Here is a 25,939-nt window from a genome sequence, read left to right on the forward strand (position 1 = left end):
ACTCCTCATCCAACACAACAGCCTGCATGCTCCCTACTAATAAATTCTCAATACGATCACCAGTTGTTTTAAATAGCTATTATGATGGTACTTTTGTTAATAAACGTTTGTATGGAGTCCAGTGAAATGCTTTTCGGATGTCAGGAAACACAACTTCCGTCTGATTGCCTTGATGCATCACGTAAAGAAAGTGCATATTTCCTAGGACCCATGCGCAGTGGAAGCAGGTAACAACCTTCGGCGTTCTAGAGGTAGCCCTGTATAGAGCTTGTGTAACTATCGACGCTAAGTCGATTGCTGAAATATTTGTACCACTGAATGTGCGAAAACCACCTCGATCATAACTCGCACAGGGAACTAATTTAAAGTTCAAATCTGGAACGCACGATAGCTGTTATACATGACGATCTGTGTCCAGCTGCTACAGAGACATGGTTTGAACTGCTAGTCCACCCACTGGGGCGGGGATTTTCCTCTCGTAGCTGGTCAACGGGCACCTCCATATTAAGATGTATTTGCCACCACTTGGCAGCCATGACGTTGCAAACGGAAATACCTGTTACAAGCATGCTATCGTCGCCACTCTTTAAGTGTGTCCTCATATCGCTGGGGTGGCGAGTTTTTCGGTTAATAGTGAGCACAGAAGATGATCGAATAACGTGAAACGTAGTGTTACACGTGAATACATTCAGAGTGACCCTCACTCATAAACGCATCAGTCTCATTGAACGGGTTATATGATTCAAGTCAAATATTATGTGATTGTGGCACTTCAGCCAACGATACACACTGTAAGGAAACTTTAGATTTGCTTGAACCCTAGTTTTGCATACGAATATGTTTCTTAACTGAACTAATGTTTTACCAACAACTATTCTCATGTTATACACTACTGGCCATTAAAATTGCTACACCACAAAGATGACGGCTACAGACGCGAAATTTAAACGACAGGAAGAAGATGCTGTGATATGCAAATGATTGGCTTTTCAGAGCATTCACACAAGGTTGGCGCCTGAGGCGACACCCACAACGTGCTGACATGAGAAAAGTTTCCAACCGATTTCTCATACACAAACAGCAGTTGACCGGCTTTGCCTTGTGAAAAGTTATTGTGATGCCTCGTGTAAGGAGGAGAAATGCATCCTATCACGTTTTCGACTTTGATAAAAGTCGGATTGCAGCCTATGGCGATTGTGGTTTATCGTATTGCGACATTGCTGCTCGAGTTGGTCGAGATCCAACGACTGTTAGCAGAATACGGAATAGGTGGTTCAGGAGAGTAATACGGAACGCTGTGCTGGATCCCAACAGCCTTGTATCACTAGCAGTCGAGATGACAGGCATTTTATCCGCATGGCTGTAACGGATCGTGCAGCCACGTCTCGATCCCTTAGTCAACAGATGGGGACGTTTGCAAGACACCAACCATCTGCACGAACAGTTCGCCGACGTTTGCAGCAGCATGGACTATCAGCTTGGAGACCAAGGCTGCGGTTACCCTAGACTTTGCATCACAGACAGGAGCGCCTGCGATGGTATACTCAGCCGGCCGGAGCGGCCGTGCGGTTCTAGGCGCTAGTCTGGAGCCGAGCGACCGCTACGGTCGCAGGTTCGAATCCTGCCTCTGGCATGAATGTGTGTAATGTCCTTAGGTAAGTTAGGTTTAATTAGTTCTGAGTTCTAGGTGACCGATGACCTCAGAAGTTAAGTCGAATAGTGCTCAGAGCCATTTGGTGGTATACTCAACGACGAACCTGGGTGCACGAATGGCAAAACGTCATTTTTTCGGATGAATCCAGGTTCTGTTTACAGCATCGTGATGGTAACATCCGTGTTTGGTGACATCGCGGTGAACGCAGATTGGATGGTGTATTCGTCATAGCCATACTGGCGTATCACCCGGCGTGATGGTATGGAGTGCCATTGGTTACACGTCTTGGTCACCTCTTGTTCGCATTGACGGCACTTTGAAAAGTGGACGTTACATTTCAGATGTGTTACGACCGCTGGCCTTACCCTTCATGCGATCCCTACGAAACTCTACATTTCAGCTGGATAATGCACTGCCGCGTGTTGCAGGTCCTGTACGGGCCTTTCTCGTTACAGGATATGTTCTACTGCTGCCCTGGCCAGGACATTCTCCAGATCTCACACCAACTGAAAACGTGTCGTCAACGGCAGCCGAGCATCTGGCTCGTCACAATATGCCAGTCACTACTATTGATGAACTGTGGTATCGTGTACCTGTACACACCATCAAAGCTCTGTTTGACTCAATGCCCAGGCGGATCAAGGACGTTATTACGACCAAAGGTGGTTGTTCTGGGTACTGATTTCTCAGGGTCTGTGCACCCAAATTGCGTGAAAATGTAATCACATGTCAGTTCTAGTATAATATATATGGCCAATGAATACCCGTTTATCATCTGCATTTCTTCTTGGTGTAGCAATTTTAATGGCCAGTACTGTGCATAAAGACAAAATGCCTAAAATATGACTGGTGCCTGACAACAGATGAGATGGATAAGCAGGAGAAAACGTTTCCTGCTCTTGTTTCAACAACAGATGGTAACAATCTGGGCAAAAGAAATGATGAGGAGATAGAAAACAAATATATTACGTACAAAACCATTATACTTATGTTACAGAATCTTCTCTTTCCAATTTTCGGACCTGAGGTGAGTTTCTCAGAAGCTTCCTCAAACAACAGGCAACGGGTTAGTTGTAGCAGTTATTTGTTAGCAATATAACTTTAATGAAATAAAGTTCTGTTGTATCTCTAAGGAATAAATATGAGTGTAAACTATAATAAAGGGCCGGAATAACTCACGCTTTTCATTCACAGAATTTTGCTTTTCCCAACATTTAACTGTTTCAAGAAGGAATAAAAAATTCAACTGCCTCTATGGAATCAATGAATGTTCAAGTAACAATATGATTAAGAACACCCAAATCATACATTTCTGAAAGACCACAGAAAGGGAATGTGCAGACAACATGTAGTAGGTTCGTTAGAGCAAATATACAAATACTGTTTCTCAACCGCTGAAAATATCTCCAACTTACTAAAACTGTTAAACAGGCTAAACACGCCGTTGTTACGTGTATTTTTGTCTCACACGATTATGAAGATGAGTTAGTTCCTAATATATGTTGTTATCAATAGAATTTTCCCAGATAGATTTCTACAAGCCATTGATGTACGTGTCATTAATGTATGTGTCATAGCTCTGTCAGTTTCGTAATCTTGGATCTTGAGAACCCTATATGTGGTGGTAGCCAATTATATCGGGCCCCCTTCAAACATTTGTTCATATCGGAGTTACAACATAAATCGGATGCAAAATTGTTAAGGCTTTCGTGGCTACTTGTTGACAAACTGCCTATTGGCTTCTGTCTCTGGTTCTTCGGCCGACGTTCATCTAATGATTTTTCTGACGTTTCGCCAGCACGAATGGCTGGCATTGTCAAAGCTTCACCCACCATTGCCGGTGGTGAACTGGAGCCGAGCTCGCGGCCGCAGACTATATGTACCTGGTGCACCAACGTCCGAGGGCTTCTCCGCGGTCATTTCCGGTGAGGTTCTTCTCTTGCTACCTGCGACGCTCGTTCGCTGCAGTACGGGAAGCCAGGATGCGTTTACCTTAAGGCTTTCCTCTTTCTTGTTCAAAAGAGTCATGTGCAGCAGCCTAATACGTCCACTCACAAATCTTTAGAAGAGGTAAAACCTCAATTGTGGCAGTGCCTCCATCGTGTATATGAATGAGTAGATGCCCAGTGCGCATCAGGGAACCGTAGAGCAGGCCCGGTCTGTCGCCTGCCTTTTACGAGTACGAGCTATGGCGGCTGTGGCAGTAATCAGTCCCCTGCAAAGTATTCCCGCCAGCCAGACACACACGACGCCACCAAATTGCTCTGCGTCAGCCTGCAGGTTGCAGTGCTTAATCTGCGCGCGCCTGCTGTGTGGGGCGATAATGTCAGCGCAGCAGCGACAGCTGATAGAAAGCCATCTGCTCGCGACGTAGCTGGCTTCCCGAGATAGCTTTCTCAGCCACAAATGCAGTGACATCCCCGGTAACTGAATTCCCTATGGGACAGCCCTCCCGACTTCCGGAAATAACGTATAAGGTTGCTTCTGCTTTACACGTAAATAAGTTTTAAAACGGAAGCTGCAAATGAACGGGGTAAAGACTAATTCTGCTATGGAGTGGTTACAAGTGATATGAATTCTTAACTAATGACGACAAAACAAAATCACAACTAAAGTAAACCAAATCAAATTTGGCAGACCATCAGTATTGTAATATGAGAGAGGAGTAACTTTATCGTTTGTCCTCAGTGGGAGAGATATAAAATGATGTATTTCGGACTCAGGTTCGTTCCAACCAATGGGATGAAGCAATGCGTACTCCTGTGCCAATCATTATGCATTTGACATCACATTAAGTACCACTCCTTTTGAACCAAAATTTTTCGTCTGACAAAGAGTACAAAGTAAAGTATCTATTGAAATATCTCTTGGTTTTCATTAATAAAATAACGCAGTCACTAACTCGAAGTGCTTCTCTAGCACGGTCGTACTGGAGGTGGTATGCTGTCGCATTGCTCTAATCTTAGAGCTTCGTCCAGTCATTATTGGAGAGACAACAGTATAATGTGAACTACGAACCATATGACATATCGGCATTTTTCTAGTTAACAAACAAATGGCACAAGGATTGAAAAGTAACAGACAAAAATCTTAGGACTAACCACGGATCAAAACCGAGAGCTTCGAATCCGTAGTCTAGGACTTCACCACTGATTCTGTTTATTAACCTTTTTTCGAAGCCACACATATTTAGCAGCATTTTACATCTAGAACCCGTGTCTGAACATTAGTGGTTCTCATTGTAACTGTCCCAAATATCAATATTCTTCCTACATTCAAAACCAGAATCTACTTTTTTCCTTTTGAAAGTGACTTAGCTTGCCTTATTTATGCTGAATTTTTTATTCTTTTTAGCCTGCTACAAATGTTCAAAGTTGTGCTATTGCACTTTATTGCTGTTTGTTCATTTGTAAAGTTTCTTCGCAACGCTGGGAGAGAGCTACAAGTTAAGTAAAACTTGCTTCCATCTTTCATACAACGACACTTGCACCACCTCTCCTTATCGTTGCGTTCACAACAGGACACAAGAAATGTTATATCGCAGGCGTTCATCAGCGTCATTCTAACTTGCTGATAAGCAAAAGTGTATTGTTTTCTTCTTCTCTTGTCTCAGTCATTCAAGCCATTATTAGTAGGTCATTTATTTCAGCTTTCTACATTGTGCTGCTCCGTCTGAGGCATTCCCTGACACTGGAAAACGTGCTCATCCTGTGTGTTGTTTGTAATTAGTAGTGACTTGGTCACAAGAGGTTATGGATGTTCATCTCGAGCGCCTCCAGGAATTGTAAGTTTTATGAAAATTAGTATGTGGATCCCTGTTGTATGCAAACTATTATAGTAAAGTCACTGTGAGGAAAAAAGAACGATATTGCTTAAATTACAAGTTTTTTTGCCATGAAATTCTGCTCTTCCTCATGTTTGCTTTGTTAAAACTGATAGCAACAATAATCGAACTTTTGAACAATAAAGTAAATAGGTATATGACGTCAACTGTATTTCAATGTATATCACTGACTTCTTCATCTCTAACATAACTAATTGACACTGGCAATAAGAACTTAACTGTTCCTATTAGGAATTGTTATGTGACTATTCATCACTGTTATGTCCACCACACGTGTGACGACGCTGTCTACCTTCGTTATTTACATTTAACTATTTTGATTGACTCAGCTGTAGGTTCTTGGTAAATAGGTGTGTACAATGTCATATAAACTAAACTTCATTACCTTCTTTCAGAAATATTTATTTTTGTGTGACTTGACCTGTATGTCCATTTTCGAGTAAGCAACTAATTCTAAAGATGGTACCTAGGCTGAGAAGAAGATATAACAATTCCTTTGATGTATCGGTTACCAATCTTGAATATAAAAGTTATCTCTATTGACTATCTTAATTATGAACACATCTTTACTTTAGTACACACTTGACTGCGTTCTTGCACCAGCGTTCACAGCGTTTATAGTACACAATGAAACTGCCATAGTTAACAAATAAATAAGTAAAACTGTGCGGCATGAGTGAATAAAATTTGTGGTTGAGGAAAGGTCCTTTTTTGAGTACATAGTTCGTTGCAAAGTAGTTATCATCACAGCAGTGAACAGTTCTTAGAGCAGTCCAAAGTCCAAATCATAAGTGGGCATAGTGCTTCACACTGTTGATGTGTACTGTCCTCATTGTGCGAACGATGTGACTATGAACCCGCGGGTTGTTGCTTATAAACAGGACTGTGACGGAGACGATGAGTCGGATGAAAGAAACTGTAAGTTTTTGGCCTGATGCTTCTGCCGGAGAAGGCTGCTTCGCCGTCAAAAGTCGTGATTGCTTCAATACCTCTGTACGCGCTTCTTTGTTTCTGTCCGATATCCGCTGTCTTCACAAATATTCTAGGATGGGTCACATGAGTGCTTTGTTTGAAATCTCCCTTGTGAACTGATTGCACTTCCCTAGTGTCCTTCTAGTGACCGCCCCCTGCAATCTGCTTTAATTTCATATTTTATATCCCTACAGATGAAAAGTGAACTTTCATGTGTTCTGTCCAGCTTTTGTCTGAACAATAATATTTCGATCACCGACCCAGTCATCCTTTACAGGTGCGCTTTTTGCTGTGAAGTGTACTCGCCGCACGTACACCAACCAGACTACGAACTACTTTTGTCTCACGCTGCTGGATCGGCAGTCCAAAAACTGTGCAGGAAATGGAAACAGCTAGGGAGAACACGCGAAAATTCACTGTTAACAATCGCGCCAAGGAAACATGAGACATCACATCCTCACAGATTGGTACACCCAGGTATTTGTATGAGTTGACCTATCCCAGCTTTCACTCACTGATGGAATACTCACTCATAAGACAGTCCGTTTTCCTTTTCTTCTGAGGTGCACAGTTTTACACTCCTGAACATTTAAAGCAAGTAGTCAATCTCTATATCACTTTGATATATTATCAAGATCTTACTGAATCTTTTTGGAGCTTCTTCCAAAGAATATTTCATTGTAGATAACTGTATCATCTGTGAAATGCAGTTAATATTGTTCTCCAGGTCATGAATGTACTGGATGAACAACAATGGACAGAAGACACTTCCTTGGGGCATACCTGAAGCTGCTTTTATATGTGTCAATGGTACTCCATCCTAAATAAAATGCTGCGTTTTCTCTTTAAAAATGTCCACAATCCAGTCACCAATTTCGGTTGGTAGCCTACACGATCGTACGTTTGTTTGAGCAATACGGAGCATATCGCGCTTCGCTGGTCTTCACAGGTCACAGGATCCGCACTCGCAATTACAATACGACCAATGCTAGTGAACCTGATCCAGCCGCAACTTTTAACACAGTGTTTTTCTTAATTTTCTTTATAAGCCTGGTGAGACTAACTGTCAAATCGAAATAGACGTAGTCACACAAGTATTTTATGCTAATTATCACTATAATAAACTTTTGGTCGTGTTTCTATTCCCAAATGCGTTTCAAGACTTGTTATTATAGGAGAAATTTTTCAATTATCATACGTTACTTGCTTTGATTGGCATTATCATAGATCGTCTGTAACACTTTTTTCGTATTTGGCCTTCAGAAACAATATTAAGCAATGTTTGTACATTAAGCTCCCCTAAATATCAGAATTCGGCCTTTTTGTCGTGCAGGCAGTGTTCTATTTTTATTCTGCATGGAGACTTTGTAGTTGTCACTAAGACACCTGTAATATGAGGCATTTTACAACTTAGGCTCGATACATCCGCAGCAATTTTCAGAAAAATCACTTGTCAGAAACTTTCAGGCTACTGTTAGATCTATTTACAAGCTGTTATCAACAATTTTTGATCCACTGCATAAAAACCATTTTATGTGTTTTGATCCAGAGACACAAAAAGATGTCTCTAAAACACGTATTCGCATGCTTGCAGTTTAGCAGAACTTTAATGATGTTTTCTTAGAATACTCAACCTATCAGTCCTATACCGATAGTTTGAGTACTCAAACTACCAGTATAGTACCGATATCAGTGACATATTGCTTCTTCTATGCTCAGAATCTTACGAACTGATTTTGAATGGTATTCTAAATCTAAAATTAGCAATATTTCAGCCATGTTTGAGAACTGACCTTTCAGAACAATCAGTTTCTGAGAAATTTTAGGGTAATAAAATACCAGAACCTGTAAGTTCTTTGTGGGATCTATACTTTCAGTATTTAGAACGGACAACGCAAATGTAAGGGAAGATGGCCAATGATCTCTTGAGCGCAGATGCACACCAGGGTCGAAATCTTACAGGAATCGGCGAAATAATGAGAGTAATCAGCGAAATCGGCAACACATTAGTAGTGTGTGGCTAAGTTGAGAAGTTGGGTCTGACGGGAGGCATGCTAGGGCAGTCTTTGCATTAGCAATGACTATTGTGTCCGAATGGCTTAGTAATCAGAGCATCTGCCAAGTTAACAGGAGACCCGCCTTCGAACCCCAATCAGTGACAAAATTTCAACTTTCCCATTGATTTCAGTCAATTCCCTCAAAAAACGTCTGTAATTCCTTTTTGTTTTAACAAATAATAATGTCTACTGCCAACAGTGTCATGGAAACATTATTATTTACTATTACCTCGGGGACTGCGACTATTGTATTGCATTTGCCTTCAGTTTCTTCTTATCAGTGACAACATGATGTCTTATTTCTTTGGTGATTCTAAAATTGTTTCTGGTATGTATGGAAGTTCCAACCACTTGTAATTTCACCATTTTAAAAATATTTATTTATGTCGTAGAGTTGGAACAGAACTACTACTGTCTTTTATTCCCATTTATTACTGCAAAAATGTGAATATAAATGATAGCAGTACCTGAACTGATCCATGCCAACCAAATGAGGTGTGCTTTGAATTAGCGATTGATGGCACAAGCATATATCCACCTCGCTTGCCTTTCGTTCCTAGCAATGGTGACGGCTTCTGAACAGAATACAGATGAGTTAATAACCACTCGCAGCGCCACAGCGATATGTGGAACAAAGTGCAACCACATCTAGAAGCAGCCTGGAAAAGCGGAGTCGACTAGCAACATCAAGTTTGAGCCAATGCCGGGGTCCACGGGCAGCAGCAGCAGACGAGAGTAAATTGCGGCGCCAGGCCATGCAGAGCGCACTACCCAGTCTCGTTTACGTACGGTGTGATTGCTTTATGATGCTGTCCAGCAAGAAGCAGCATCTTGAAGAACGGAGCAGCCACTGTTGTGTTGAGTAATGGAAACTTAAGAAGACAAGGGTCTGGTGTGTAAGTTAACTGGCAGCATTAACTTGGAGCCAGCATCGGGTGCCATGGTCAGCACAGGCATCGCTGCGGTTTGATTCTAGGCCACCCGTGGCGTGCTGTCCGAGCTTGTTTATGTCACAGCGTTGTTGGTCTAGATAATTGTCTGTGATAACTGGCTTGTCTACGTGTGTCGGGGCGACTGCAGCTGTCATTATCAGAGTATGCCTCAGCAGAGTGTGGCAGTATCAAGACAGGCAGGTAGAAGGCAAGCAGTTAGCAACTTCCGAACAGACCAGCTGGCTGGATATGGCAAAGCAGGAAATCGTGGAGCGAAGCAACAGGGCAACCCGGTGGACTTTCAGTCAGAACTCTCAGTGGCATACTCGTTTGCTGTCGCCACAGGTCACTGTTGCAGTCTGGAGCTGTGTACAGTGCTTGACATTGTGGATGCAGGGACCACAGTATGGACAGGAGCTCAGAGTTGTTAGCCACAGTGTATTTTTGGCTACAATGGTTAAAAATTATTGTGCTGGTTATGAAACGTGCAGCCTCGTAGTGCAGATCAGTTGTACCTGTTGGCCAATGTTCCCAAGAGGCTACAATTGCAATTACGGTGGGAGTGCTGCATGATATAGTGTACTAATGTGGAACATTACTGATATTAAGATCAGTGAAATTTTGATCTCTTCTTATTGCTGGCATTCACTGTTTTGTTTTCCTCATTTATTTTGCCGAGGAATGTTAATTTGGGCTTGAGTGTTCTGCTGTTGATTTTCGCTTTCTTTCTAACTGCTTGCTTAGTGTTGAAGTTTCAGCCCTTGGCTGGTACATTTTGGATTCCTGTATTATTGGTTATGATTGAATGTATAGAGTTTCCTTCTTCTCCTTTTCACTATTGAGTTATTATATCTGGTAGTGTTAGGTTTTCGGGTTTTATCTGGATAAATTTTAGACTTTCGTATTTTGGGTTATGGGAGATTTTAGAGTGTTTATACTCTTTTTAATATTGTGTGACTATATTTGGCGCAATATGCCTCGCATCATTTATTGGAAGGCTATTGGAAGTCAAAGGTGCAGATTATTTTATCATACATACCGTTGGGCTAGATCAGGCCTGGGCAAACGGCGCTCGCCGAGCGCTGAGCGCTTTGACAGGACTCCCGCCTAGAGCTCCGAGTGCAACGGCGGATGAGGCTGAGGGGCGAGCAGGAAGAGGTAAATAAAGACAACAGTCGGACGCCACTAGAGCAAAGCATTCGCCTCGGGAGGTGCCAAGCACTTCGTCGACAACAGTGCTTCCATTAAATTAGATTTAAGTTCTACATTAGGAGTACTATGGCACCTACGTCCTTCTATTGTCAAAAAATAAAATAGTGGAGAAGTCACATCATTCAGTGCCAAATGGGAACTGCCTTTATTACGTATAGTTTAAAGGCTATACTAAGTGCTTAATATGCAATTTCTCTATTATGAGCTGTAGAAACACTTACTGGAACGTCATTTCAACACCAGCCAGCATGGTGCTCTCATGTACATGTCTTCCGATGAACAGGAGTGAATCCTGGCTGAACTGAAGGCAACCATTAAGGAGAAAACTCAGTTAAGAGTAAATAGAGTGGTGACAAAATCTTTTATTGTCGACGTCAACAGTTATCTGAATTCAATAAGTCTGTTAATGTAAGCGGATACTTATTTGATAACACATACGGCAGAAAAATTTGATGCTATGAAATAAAAAGCAATTCCGTGGAAAATCAGCTTGAAGTTCATGACGTGGTATCTTCTCCATTACTCAGGGCAGACATTTGTGGACCACATATAACTGACTAAGCTTTACTAATTGAAACATTTCATCACGAGTTGTCAAAGAGATTCCAAGACATTGCACGATTTAAGAGGGACTTCGATTTATTTATCATACGGTTCCCGCTTTTGGCTGCTAATGTACCTCATTGCTTTCAGCTTGAGGTGATAGATATACCTAGCGCAACTACCTGTTTATCCACTCCAGGAATCAACTTTTATAAAATGGTACACCAAGAGTAATATTCTAGACTACACAGACATACCGCTAAAGTTATACCAGTATTTTGTTCAACGCATGTGCGTTTTTTTTCAGTGAAATTTACAAATTCTCACCAACGTAAGAGTTTAACAAATTTTAACCAGCATAACTCCATGTGTTTCACTATGTCACCAACAATATATATTACGTGTTCGAAAATCGAAATGTGTCTAAACATACAAACATGACAATTTAATGTTGGTTGCTTGTAACTAAAGATTTTTGTGCTTTTGTTCACCGCATTACCAATATCTAATGTTCTCCTTTACTGAAATAATAAAGGTTATTGCTTAGGTCAAAAAATGAAAAGAAAAGCAAACATCCAAGACGAATCCTGTTTATAAAGGTGTGCTGCAATTAATACCTCTTAAAAGTAGTTGCACCGTGTTGTAAACATTTCTTCCTAATCTTACTCCCGTGTAGCCTTTGTCGTCTCACCCACACTCCTACTCGAAGTAGCACAGCGATGGGTAAAGCCAAAGCGCTGAGTAGAGTCAACTACGTTCGCAGGGGCAAGTGTGCTGGGAATGGGTTATATGTTAAGTTTTACATTTTTGTAAATTGAGCGTTGAATACCACACTTGTGCCCTATTGTGAATACAGTTAGAGTAGTTGTAACCGGTTAACAATCATTGTTAAGTATTTACGCCCTCATGATCTTCAGTCCCCATCAGCCGTTACAGCTTCCTGCACTACAAGTGTATGATACTCATAGTATAGGTATATGAGGGAAACCATTGCACCAGAGGTTAAAGTTTGAAGTGACCTAGAACCTAGATTCACAGAAGTGCTTGAAATTATATTTGAAAACTAAAATTCCCTGCTGCAGAAAATTACAGCTTTCCTAATAGAGGGAAACGAAAGAATTAATTCTCTATTGCATCATCTGGTGTAAGGCAACTGCCTCTTGTTGTTCTGCTCTTTCACCAGTTCTGCAACTTAACTAAACATAATCAAAAGACGTTGTATGGAAACAATATTTTTAATACTACTTAATTTTAAAATTTATGATAAGTATATTGGAATGATACTCATTCCCACTTTTGATAATTTTGTTTGGGTGGAAGGAAGACATGTTAATACAAGGAATGTTGTAAGTGTCGTAAGTAAGAAATTTAGCTTATGATTTTGGTGAGGAATTCACTTTTACTGACTACAATTTATTGTTAAGCAGATCAAATTATTTCATCTGAAATACGATCGTCGTACCTCATAGAGTAACTGATAACTTAAAACTCAATACCCGTCAAGTCTACCCTTTCATCAACATACAAACAAATGTAATATCGCAACATTAATTCACCATAGTGGTACACATTTTCCTTTTTGTATCTGCAATTCAAACTCACTAGAAATTCTAGGAAAACCTTATGAGAAAGTGGATACAACGACAAAATTTGTCTTCAGTACGTCAAATAACATAGAAGGAAACCAGTGAGATGTAACAATGATTAGAGTTTTGCCACAGAAGCCAACCACTTTCCATGTTCTCGAAACTAGCATGTAAAAATGACAATAACTCACATTAATCTGTAAGTTTAATAGTCCCCAGATTCGGCCATCTCAGAGGCAGCACGTTTATCCGAAACATAGTAAGCATTTTGAGGTTAGCCAGAGGAAATTGCGTAGATTGGTACAATTCAGTTTATGAGTACCGTGCGGGGCGCCTCTAATTTCTGTAATTCCTTATCAAGAGAAACCATGTGGACAATGTTGTTATTTCGTTTTGACAGGTGGCAGTAGAAAACAGAGACACCCGTGCGGAAGGCACACTCCGATGCACACACTATCAACTTCGTTTCAAGTAACGTGTACTTGAAGAAGAGATGCTATACATTGAATCGTGTTTTCAAGTGTTAGTTCAATAGAGGCTATGTCGTGACTTTTTTTCATTTCATGCCTAAAACCTTTTTGTGGCCACCAGTCGTTCTACAAGCTTGATGTGCCCCTCCACGACCTCACCTTGTGTATCAATTTTTTCTTCACAGAGCGGCACTTGCATCCACTGTGCTCCATTACTTGTCATATACATTCTAATTTCTGTCTACTCGTACATTTTCAGTCTTCTGCTGCTCGGTCCTTTTTATAGACGTTATTCTCTGGTGTCTGAACACATTTCCTATCATAGTGCTAGTTCTTCTAGTGAATTGATCCGTATGTTCCTCAACTGACCAATTGTGTGGAGAACGCCCTCGTTTCTTATCTCATCAGCAGACATAGTTTTCAGAGTTCTGCTGCAACACCACATACCAGCACTTCGGTTCTCTCCTTTTCAAGTTTTTTCACAGTCTGTTATCTCCTTCCATAAAATTTTGTACATTTTTGGCAATTCCTTACTCAGGTTAAGGCCTGCTTTTCATCTTCGTGAACTTATTTTAGGAAGGGATACTCTCTTCGCCAGTGATAGTTTGCTTCTTACATTCTCCTTGTTTCGTATGTCGCGCGTTATTTTGCTCGAAAGGTACCACAGTTCCTCCATTTTCGTGTTACCTGGTCCCTAGTTTTGATGTTAAGATTATAACTAATGTTATCTCAGCTACCCTTTATAACAGTCTTCTGTCTGATTCTATGTTCCTTAGCATCCTCATTCCAGTGCATAAGTTCTGTAATTCTTCCTTACTTTCGGGGAGTACAGCTATTTCAGTAAAAGAAGTGTCATGGATACCCTATCACCTTGAAGTAAAGCCCAATCTTGAATCATTCTATACATCTGTCGTTGCTTCTTCGATGAACAGGCTGGACGTTAGGTGAGAAAGATTGTATCCAAACACTTCCTTCTTCTTACATTCTTGTTATACATTCTTTGTTCTGTTACTAATTCTATATTTCCCGTCTTTCAATGTATTTAATGGCCAGCCATCTGAAATATGTCTCATATCGCACGATTTTCCCTTCTGATCGCTCATTACATGCCGACACATCCGAGGAAAGTAACTTTTCATTAGCATAACCTGAATTGTGAAACGCAGCGACCGGAACGCTCCTCTGGTGTCTGAATTTTCTTCAGCGTTAGTTCCTGCATTATTCTTTTGTCAGTATTTTGGTTACGTATGTATACGGATACTGCAAAAGGGCTTGGATTTATCTGCCTTTCCCATCTATAAGTTACCTTTGTACAGCTGAAAACATATCAGACGCTTTGCAAGGAAATTCTACATACCAAAGTCTTAACAACCCAGTGGCTACGCGGCAGAGGAAGCAGTAAACAGGTGCGGGGAAGGCGCGCCCTGTGTACTGATCTCACGCGGCTGTGAGCGCGTGACGGACGGCCTCCCGACTGGATTACTGTAACAGCGTGGCTCCCCGCTCAAGCCGTAATAAACCGTTTAGCTACGGCAGAGGGCAGTAACAGAACCAAGACCGAACTGGTGCTCCAGAGGGAGAGTTCAATCGCTAGTAACATAGACTACTGAACTACGCCAATCGAGAAGCTACTAATACCTTGCGCCGTAGCTGCAAGATGTAAAGGTTAATAGAAGAGGAATGTCACATCAGGTCTCCCACTGCATCACTTTGTTAGCTGCGAACTGGTAACCAAAATACAGTATTCCATGAGGCTGAGTCGAAGAATATTACGAACAGAAACGAAATTAAAGTCAGTTGGACTGCATGGAAGCACAGAAGGTCTGCTAATGTTTCTCATGCACATTAATGATTTATCAGTGAATCGTATCAGCACCCTGTGACTGTGCGCTGAAGTTACCATGTCTCTAGAAACATCAGTGATAGGGTGAAAAAGCAGAATAATCGAAGTAACAGTAGCAAACTTACAGAAGTAGCCTATGATGTATTCCTCCATGAAGCAGCACTGAGAATACAATAAGTTAACAGTTATTTTCCTTTCGCTTCACACACGAACAGAATAAGACAGTAACTGAAAAATAATGCTCCGAACTATTCTATGTGCTATGAACAGTGAGGGGTACAGTGTATAGTAATTCCCCTGAGGCTATATCCACACATGCCTGCTCCTCCACTATCTCTTCTTGCTCTGTGTCCACCTCCTCTTCCTCTCTCTTTTCTTCTCCACCTTGCCCTCACTTTGTCCATTTTCTCTAGCGCCTTGCTCTCAGTGTATCCTCCTCCCCCTGTCTTTATTCCATCTCTGCCTCCTTGTCTCCGTTTTACACCTACCCACTATCCCTCTATACCAACCACCTGCCTCATGCACATCTACACTACTCCCACAACATGCCTGTCATGCAGGGCAGACTTGAAAATTATTTATTTGCCCATGACACACAGGCCACTATGCAAAGCAGTTCGATAAAGCAGGCCAATACTACTGTAGCACATGCGTGCCATGCAGGGGAGTTTGAATGTCAGAGCCCGAAAACTTTTTCTTGTTCCTGTCATGTAGGATATCCTGCAAAAGCAAGCTGATTTGGAAGGCCAATAACGTTCTCAAACTACATTCGGCAGTAACCGTTTCGTATCGTCACTAATCGTCACTAAAACAAGTACCTTTCTTATAGACGTTACTGAAATTAATTGCAGTTCAGTCTACAAGCATGATTCGAACTTTGTACCAAGATTAAGTGCATCGAAATCTGTAAAAACTAGTTGCAAAACACAATTCTGACTTTTAGATGAAATTGCGCTTGATCAAAATTAAGAAAAGTAAACACTGTCATTTGTTGACAACATGACAGAATACAACAAAGAAGATGATGACATTAAAGGCAAATAAAAAATGCATTTGTAAGGGCAGAAGGTGTAGGTATTTAAGATGAAGAACAGGAAGACTGCAATGATTATTGTAAAGAAGGAAAAGACGACACTTTCTTTGCAGTCGTAAAGAAGACCGAAAACGTTCGTTTGAATGCTGTGTGTGTTCGAAGGATCATTGAAATGTTGCCATACCAATTTAGTTCGAAAATATTTATCATCATCATCATCATTTAAGACTGATTATGCCTTTCAGCGTTCAGTCTGGAGCATAGCCCCTTTATAAAATTCCTCCATGATCCCCTATTCCGTGCTAACATTGGTGCCTCTTCTGAGGCTAAGCCTATTACTTCAAAATCATTCTTAACCGAATCCAGGTACCTCCTCCTTGGTCTGCCCCGACTCCTCCTACCCTCTACTGCTGAACCCATGAGTCTCTTGGGTAACCTTGCTTCTCCCATGCGTGTAACATGACCCCACCATCTAAGCCTGTTCGCCCTGACTGCTACATCTATAGAGTTCACTCCCAGTTTTTCTTTGATTTCCTCATTGTGGACGCCCTTCTGCCATTGTTCCCATCTACTAGTACCTGCAATCATCCTAGCTACTTTCATATCCGTTACCTCAACCTTATTGATAAGGTACCCTGAATCCACCCAGCTTTCGCTCCCATACAACAAAGTTGGTCGAAAGATTGAGCGGTGCACAGATAACTTAGTCTTGGTACTGACTTCCTTGTTGTAGAAGAGAGTAGATCGTAGCTGAGCACTCACTGCATTAGCTTTGCTACACCTCGCCTCCAGTTCTTTCACTGTGTTGCCATTCTGTGAGAATATGCATCCTAAGTACTTGAAACTGTCCACCTGTTCTAACTTTGTTCCTCCTATTTGGCACTAAATCCGTTTATATCTCTTTCCCACTGATATTACTTTCGTTTTGGAGATGCTAGTCTTCATACCATAGTCCTTACATTTCTGATCTAGCTCTGAAATATTACTTGCAAACTTTCAATCGAATCTGCCATCACAACTAAGTCATCCACATATGCAAGACTGCTTATTTTGTGTTCACACATCTTAATCTCACCCAGCCAGTCTATTGTTTTCAACATATGATCCATATATAATATGAACAACAGTGGAGACAGGTTGCAGCCTTGTCTTACCCCTGAAACTACTCTGAACCATGAACTCAATTTACCGTCAACTCTAACTGCTGCCTGACTATCCATGTAAAGACCTTTAATTGCTTGCAAAAGTTTGCTTCCTATTCCATAATCACGTAGAACAGACAATAACTTCCTCCTAGGAACCCGGTCATATGCTTTTTCTAGATCTATAAAGCATAGATACAATTCCCTGTTCCACTCATAACACTTCTCCATTATTTGCCGTAAGCTAAAGATCAGGTCCTGACAACCTCTAAAAGGCCTAAACCCACACTGATCTTCATCCAATTGGTCCTCAACTAATACTCGCACTCACCTTTCAACAATACCTGAGAAGATTTACCCACAACGCTGATTAAAGAGATACCTCTGTAGTTGTTACAATCTTTTCTGTTCCCATTTTTAAAGATTGGTGTGATTACTGCTTTTGTCCAGTCTGATGGAACCTGTCCAGACTCCCACGCCATTTCAATTATCCTGTGTAGCCATTTAAGACCTGACATTCCACTGTATTTGATGAGTTCCGACTTAATTTCATCCACCCCAGCTGCTTTATTGCACTGCAATCTATTGACCATTTTCTCCACTTCCTCAAATGTGATCCTATTTCCATCATCATTCCTATCCCATTACACCTCGAAATCTTAAACATTACTGATCTTATTTTCACCTACATTGAGCAACTCTTCAAAATATTCCCTCCATCTGCCCAAGGCATCCACAGGATTCACAAGCAGTTTTCCTGACCTGTCCAAAATACTTGTCATTTCCTTCTTACCTCCCTTTCGAAGACTGCTAATTACACTCCAGAATGGTTATCCAGTAGCTTGACCCAAAGTCTCCAACCTGTTTCCAAAGTCTTCCCAAGATTTCTTCTTGGATGCTGCAATTATCTGTTTGGCTTTGTTTCTTTCTTCAACATAACTTTCTCTGTCTACCTGAGTTCTAATATGTAGCCATTTTTGATACGCCCTCTTTTTCCTTTTACAGGCTGCCTTGACTGTGTCATTCCACCAAGCTGTTTGCTTCATCCTACCTTTACACACTACTGTTCCAAGACATTCTTTAGCCACTTGTAGTACTGTGTCCCTGTACCTTGTCCATTCCTTTTCCAATGACTGTAATTGACTACATTCAACTGACTGGTACCTTTCTGAGATCATTGTTATGTACTTGTGCCTGATTTCCTTATCCTGAAGTTTCTCCACTCTTATCCTCCTACATATGGACCTGACCTCCTGCACTTTCGGCCTCACAATACCAATTTCGCTGCAGATTAAATAATGATCAGTGTCATCAAAGAATCCCCTGAATACACGTGTGTCCCTCACAGCCTTCCTGAATTCCTCATCTGTTATTATATAGTCAATGATAGATCTGGTTCCCCTGCCTTCCCAAGTATACCGGTGAATGTTCTTATGTTTAAAAAAGGAGTTTGTGATTACTAAGTCCATACTGGCACAGAAATCCAAGAGTTGTTTCCCGTTCCAGTTGGCCTCCATATCCTCTCCAAATTTACCCATAACCTTTTCATACCCTTCTGTTCGATTTCCAATCCTGGCATTAAAATCACCCATGAGCAGAGCACTGTCCTTGTCCTTTACTCTAACAACTACATCACTGAGTGCATCATAAAAACTATCCATCTTATCTTGATCTGTCCCTTCACAATGCGAATATACTGACACAATCCTAATTTTCTTGCTAGACACTGTCAAATCTATCCACATCAGTTGTTCGTTTACATACCTTATTGCAACTACGCTGGGTTCCATTTCTTTCCTGATGTAAAGCCCTACACCCCATTGTGCTATTCCTGCTTTGACTCCTGACAGGTAGACCTTGTATTCTCCCACTTTCTCTTCTTTCTCACCCCTTACCCGAATGTCACTAACAGCTAAAACATCCAGCCCCATCTTACTTGCAGCCTCTGCCAGCTCTACCTTCTTCCCAGAGTAGCCCCCATTGATATTAATACCTCCCCATCTCATTACCATTTGTTTGCCGAGTCGTATCTTAGGAGTCCCTGGTTTTTCAGTTAGAGGTGGGACTCCGTCACCTCCAAAGGTCTGAGGCATTTTGCTCTGATTGATGCCAGCATCATTTTTAAAGTACCAGGGAAGCAGGTTGCTAGCCTTACTTGCCCCGAGTCCCAGTGAGTTTTACCCCTAACGGTTGAGGGACTAACCGGTGGATTTGGTAGTCTTTGCCGTATGAGCACAAAGGTGACCACAACTCAGAATATGTCCGAGATGCCCAGCCTTATTCCAAAGTAACTGGTATCCCGATTGTCGGGACCACTTACTTGGCCACTCATACGTTGCCCGTGGTTCATGAACTAGGACATGACTACAGGAACCCACACCAATACAAAATTTCATCAAATATAGAAACTGATTTATAAAATCTGCATTTTCTTTCATATGTGGAACTGTTGTTTCGTAGTTGTTAGCTTCATATATTTTTACGAATTTAAATTTTATTCGTGATATTATAGTAACCAATCCCTTCAGTTTTTCTTATTCTTTATAATATGTTCCATTGTGTTTTACAGTATTCTGAAAAAGGTAATTGAGTACAATAGATAAGTGCAATCTCGTATTTCCATATATAACAACCACAGTATAATAAAACACATTGATATTGTATTTATTATTTACTTTCTTCTGTTGTAAAACGTTAACACTACTCTGTAATAAACGTTGCATATTGTTTGATTATTACTTTATATTACTCCAGAAACTTTTTTTTTCAGAGAAAATTTAGAAGAACGTGGAGTAAATTTTTACCCCACCTTGTAAATTATTCGGAATTCGCACCCTGTTACTCTATAGTTAAACTAGATGCAGCCATTCCTAACTCTTATATCCGGTTATTTAAAACTTCTGATTCACAAATGTGCAAGCGTCTATGATAAAACGTATTGGGACTAAGGGCACTACCAACCTAAAAAAGAACCCAGAGAAAACGTCAGAGTAAGAACGGAGTAGGTATTAAAATAATTTATAAGAAAGTAGAATCAAAACACTTAGCAAAAGCGCAGCGTTTGTAACATTAAAAAAGAAAAAGTTGTCAATAGTGACACGCTTTAACTAAGTGCTATCTGTAGCGAGGCATAGCGGGTAGTCGCGGACGCTCAGTGTCGCAAAAAAGATTTAAAAGATTTTCTTCCAAAGCACAATAACCAAAATGTGATTATTAGGTTAATCGTGGAATAGAGTGCGAATGGAACATTGCCGTACTTAAATTTGTCAGTTTCGGTACAAGGGTGATCTTTTGGTTATGATATTTATAGGGGACAAACAACGTCAGAGATAGTAATAGTTCTTCGAACCACCTATGGCAACATAAGGTGTCTGCATTCCGCTCCATGCTGCAGAGATTGCATAGTGTCGCACTGCTCAGCTTAGATTTTGAGCGTGAGTTACGCATAATTAACTACATAGCCCACTCCAGGAGCTATGAAACAGACATCGTCCATAAAATTATTAGCTGTATTATAAAAGAGAAGACTAAATCTCCTTCAAATATAGCACAGATATTACATGGCGAGTATACTACTCTGATCCCTCTACATGGTAGTATTGTTAAAGATATGAATGGTTCCTTACTATGGAAACATATCCTAGAAAATAAGTAAACAGCTGGCTGCGAAGGCTGTAACACCATAATAGAAAATAAGTAAACAGCTGGCTGCGAAGGGTGTAACACCAGCCCACTTTATCTCCAAAAATAACACCCAAAAATTTAGAGATAGAGCAGAATAAAAAAGAGGGCTATATCAAGCTCCGGGGGTGTACAGTATTTCTTGTGACAGTTGCCCTTCAAAATACATTGGCCAAACGGTGAGAAGTTTTAATGTAAGGTACTGCTAATTCCAGTACAAAGTCAGCTTTGAGTGTTCACATGCGGGATACGGGACACACAGTCTCTAAATATTTTAGAAAATACCTTCAACTCCCAGACAGATTTAAGTCACAGAAATATCCTAATCAATTTTGATTATGTAAGTAAATGACGTTTTCCAGTCCTATCATTGGTTTTTATTAACATAAAAGGCTTTTTACTTGTGAAAACAATTATATTAATGGTAAGGACACTGCACCGGATAGCGATAGGTTATAGGACCCTATGTAGTATCAGGAAACTTTTGAAATTGGTTGTAACAGTAATTCTGACTTAACGAGACTCATAAACAGAGTGTATTATTTCTGATTATTGCGGTTTAAAACGCGCAGCCGGCCCCCAGCAGTTCACTCGTGGTATCTGGTTATTTAATGCTTGCGACAACGCGCATGCCCGACTTTCCGCGTAGATTGCTGTTAAACGACACCGGCAGCAGCAACGCTTCATCCTTAGGCTGTCTGCAATGGAGGTAAAATGTGACACTACTGACACCTGTTTTTTTTTAATGTTACAAACGCGGCGCTTTTGCTAACTATTTTAATTTTTTTTATAAATTATTTTAATGGCTACAGCTTTCTTACTTTAGTGTTTTTACTGGATTCTTTTTAAGGTGGGGGATGGCCTTGGTCCCCAATACATTTTATCATAGACTCTCGCACATTCGTGAGTCTGTGTTTTTTAATACCCAGATATAAATGTTAGGAATTGCTTTATCCGGTTTAAATAGAACCTTTAATCTTCTGACTGTAGGTAGACACAGACCTTATTGCTTTTATTTAGGTGTTTTTTGTTTTTTGGAATGGCTAAATTTCTGATAAGTTCTTTCATTCCTTTGTATACAGTGAAGAGCCTGAAGACGCAAATTTAATTATTGAATCTGGTCATGTTCTCCAGTAAAGAATTTTAATAATCTTACTAGTTTTGTTTATTAACATCATAGAATGTTATATCTCTGATTGCCCTACACATAAAGAAGTGTGTACAAAATATAAATGAATAACTTCATAACAAGAGTTCTATCGTAACGCCTGCAGCTGATGTAGACGACATACCAGTACGCTGGATAATCTTTATTCAGGAAAGGACATCTCAAATAAAGAGAAATCAAATAAGGACAGAAAATACCCTTATCAAACGCAGTAAAATTATGCTGAGAGCGTTACGAGGATGGTAGCCAGATCCCCAAATAAACAGTCATCAAACTTATGGGAAAGGTATGTGCATTTCGCAATCACAATACACGAAATAGCTCAAAACAGTTCAGCTATTATCTAATTTTCTTAAGATTCGGTACACAGCCTTTTGTTATTATTGGAATGACGTTGTTAAAATTTCAGATTTTTATTTATTATGGTTCCGGAGATAGAGACAATTACATAAAAGTCTTAAAACAGACGCTTGTCTTTCGAAACCAAGACAGGAATAAATACAGATTGACTTTCAGTATCGTTTGAAGCCATTACAAATTTATCAGTGCCTAAAATCAGTTAATTAGTATTCTCTTTTTTAACACTTTTGTCACTGTGAATTACGTAACACAAAAATCGGTCAAAACTATTGTTTGATTATATTTTTTGTGTGAGTGCGTGAGAATGATTGAGAGAGTGTATGTGGGATACACATTAAAACTTAATATTTCATTTTTCACTAACCCTCGTACAAATAGATCGTGGGGAGGTTACGGTGCAACCATGATTCAGATGACGTATGTCGGTGTGAGCTTGCTTTTGTATTAATGCAGCCGGAATGAAATTTAGAGGCAGAATAAGTTATTTATCAATTTGGAGAATAATTCGTACTTTGGGTATTTATTAAACAATATACTAGAAATTGAAGTTTTAATGACGTTAATTACTATCAGGTTATTGATTGGATAAGACAAGTTTTGTAATGAGAATGATTTTGAAGGAACATTCTGATTGGTCGGTTAGATCAACAGTCAATCAGAATTATGCTGTTCCCGGGAGAATATAGTGGAGTGGGCAGTGAGCGGAATAGTTCAAGATAGTCGCTTGCTAACCGGCCTACGGAAAACACCATGTTAGATAGCTCCGTAAATATACTCTGAAAAATGAAGAAACAGTGAGTTATATGCGGTTAGAATACGTCCTGACTGAAGTCACTGGACTTACGAATATTTTAATGAAAGTTTGGTGTGTCTAAATTAAATACATTGAAAGGTATGAGCGTGTGAACTTTCTGGACATAGTAACAATTCCGCGTGGCATGTTTCGTGCTCTGTATGGAATACTTTGGTGAGGACTTCTTACTAAGATCACCACTGAAATGGCCGAATGTTTAACTCGCGAATAGTTGTGGATCTCTGACTGTTAGAACAGGACAATTAGTCGGGTCAGACTTGCAACAATACTGGCTGCTATTCGAGCGAAACAACGTTGTACAGACAGTGAACTTTGAATGATAGAGTATTACCATAGTAAATACGTACTTGATAGCCATTTCATGTGTTCTATATGAATAAAAAGTGGCTCCAATCTAATTTTAAAGGCTTTCTGCAGATAGAATGCAAACTCCGAATGCCCGACTTTCTGAATATTAACTTTCATCAACTGGCTTTCAACTCTGTTTACGCGGGCTCTGTGTGGTAGGTATTATGTAGTAGTTTCATCAACGCTGCTTTACACTGCCTAGCACGTATCTACTACTACAGAGCGAAGGGACGTCGCAAAGAAGTATATCGTGTTAGGTGGACTTTCAATAACTGAAAGAGAGAATTCAGACGATCGACCCCACCCCGCCACAACATGTGATAGTAATATTAATAATTATAATAATAATGATAACTCACACGCTTTCTTTCCTTAGTTTAGAAGCGAAAACAGTACAGCCCTATTCCAGAGCACATTCAGGTCTCTCGAAATACAAAATCCCTTGTGAAATTAAAGTATGGTATCAGCCTTTCACCGACCACACTCTATCATTAACCCCATTAAAAACTACACGATACCACAGGTAGGTGAGCCTTCTTCCGGAACAAACATCCGAGTACCCCTTCACGATCTAACTGAAAAGTGTCGTAAAAAAAGTTAAAGTGTCATAGCAGTTCTTTATCACCCAGAATCTGTCACCTATACATCCATATCAACCGTGTTACCGCAGGCAAGTCTGTCTTTTTCCAGCAAAACAGAAAAAGTCCAGAATCGGTCCATAGAGCCCTTCACTCGAAAAGTCCGAGTCTTCATTTGACTCCTATAGTGTTCTGCTACTGTTTCATTTTCTATTAACTGAAGGCTGTCCCCGCCAATAACAGATCTTCCTTAAGCTCTGCAGGCATCATTTGACTGAACATGACCACTTTCCACACTGAATTAATATATTATAACAATATTTAAATAAAGAAATATTTTAAATATTAGGTCACCCTAAGATCACTCTCAACAATTACAAACAAAGCTTTGTTCATAACTAAAACTACTAGTGTAATTGCGCAAGTTTACTCACATTAAATGACAATGAACTGTCATTAAATTTTGATTAAACAATTATTTATACTTTCTTGACAGAAGAGTATTTTAATTCTCTTTTCAGTTTTGGTTTCCACTAACACATGTCATTGACCACTTTTAAACTAGCACAGTTTTTAAAAGCACTGGCAGTCAACATTTGAATAAGGTTAATGACTAATGGTGAATTGTTCGTCAATAAATACACATATATAACAAAATATTAGTTATTCATAGTATATTCATTTGCTGTGTAATTGTGGAGTATATGATGAAATATACATATAATGTGGAGAAGTTTATAGAATGGGGGTAAGGAATGAAACAGGAAGCCACCCGGTAGAATTTTGCACAGAGTATAACTTAATTATAGCTAATACTTGTTTCAAGAATCATGAAAGAAGGTTGTATACGTGGAAGAGGCCTGGAGACACTGGAAGGTTTCAGACAGATTATATAATGGTAAGACAGAGATTAAGGAAACAGGTTTTAAATTGTAAGACATTCTTTAATAGTAAGTCACTTCCAGGGGAAGATGTGCACTCTGACTACAATCTGTTGGTTAAGAAATGTAGATTAAAACTGAAGAAACTGCAAAAAGGTGGGAATTTAAGGAGATGGGAGCTGGATAAACTGAAAGAACCAGAAGCTGTAGAGAGTTTCAGGGAGAGTATTGGGGAGTGATTGACAAGAACAGGGGTAAGAAAATACATTAGGTGCAGAATGGGTAGCTTTGGGAGATGAAATAGTGAAGGCAGCAGAGCATCAAGTAAGTGAAAAGACGAGGGCTACTAGAAATTCTCACGTAACAGAAGAGATAGTGAATTTAATTGATGAAAGGAGCAAATATAAAAATCCAGTAACTGAAGCAGGCAAAAAGGAACACAAACGTCTGAAAAATAAGTTCGACAAGAAGTGAAAAATGGCTAAGCAGAGATGACTATGGGACAAATGTAAGGATATAGAGGCATATATGAGTAAGGGTAAGCTACATACTGCGTACAGGAAAAGTAAAGAGACTTTTGGAGCAAAGAGAACCACTTGTATGAATATCAAGAGCTCAGATGGAAAACCAGTTCTAAGCAAAGAAGGGAAAGCGGAAGGGTGGAAGAAGTATATAGAAGGTATATACAAGGACGATGTACTTAAGGACAAAGTTTTGGAAATGGAAGAGGATGTAGATGAAGATGAAATGGGAGATACGATACTGCGTGAAGAGTTTGACAGAGCACTGAAAGACCTGAGTCGAAACAAGGCCCTGGGAGT

Source organism: Schistocerca serialis, chromosome 4 (genome assembly GCF_023864345.2).
Source record: "Schistocerca serialis cubense isolate TAMUIC-IGC-003099 chromosome 4, iqSchSeri2.2, whole genome shotgun sequence".
Taxonomy (NCBI): domain Eukaryota; kingdom Metazoa; phylum Arthropoda; class Insecta; order Orthoptera; family Acrididae; genus Schistocerca; species Schistocerca serialis.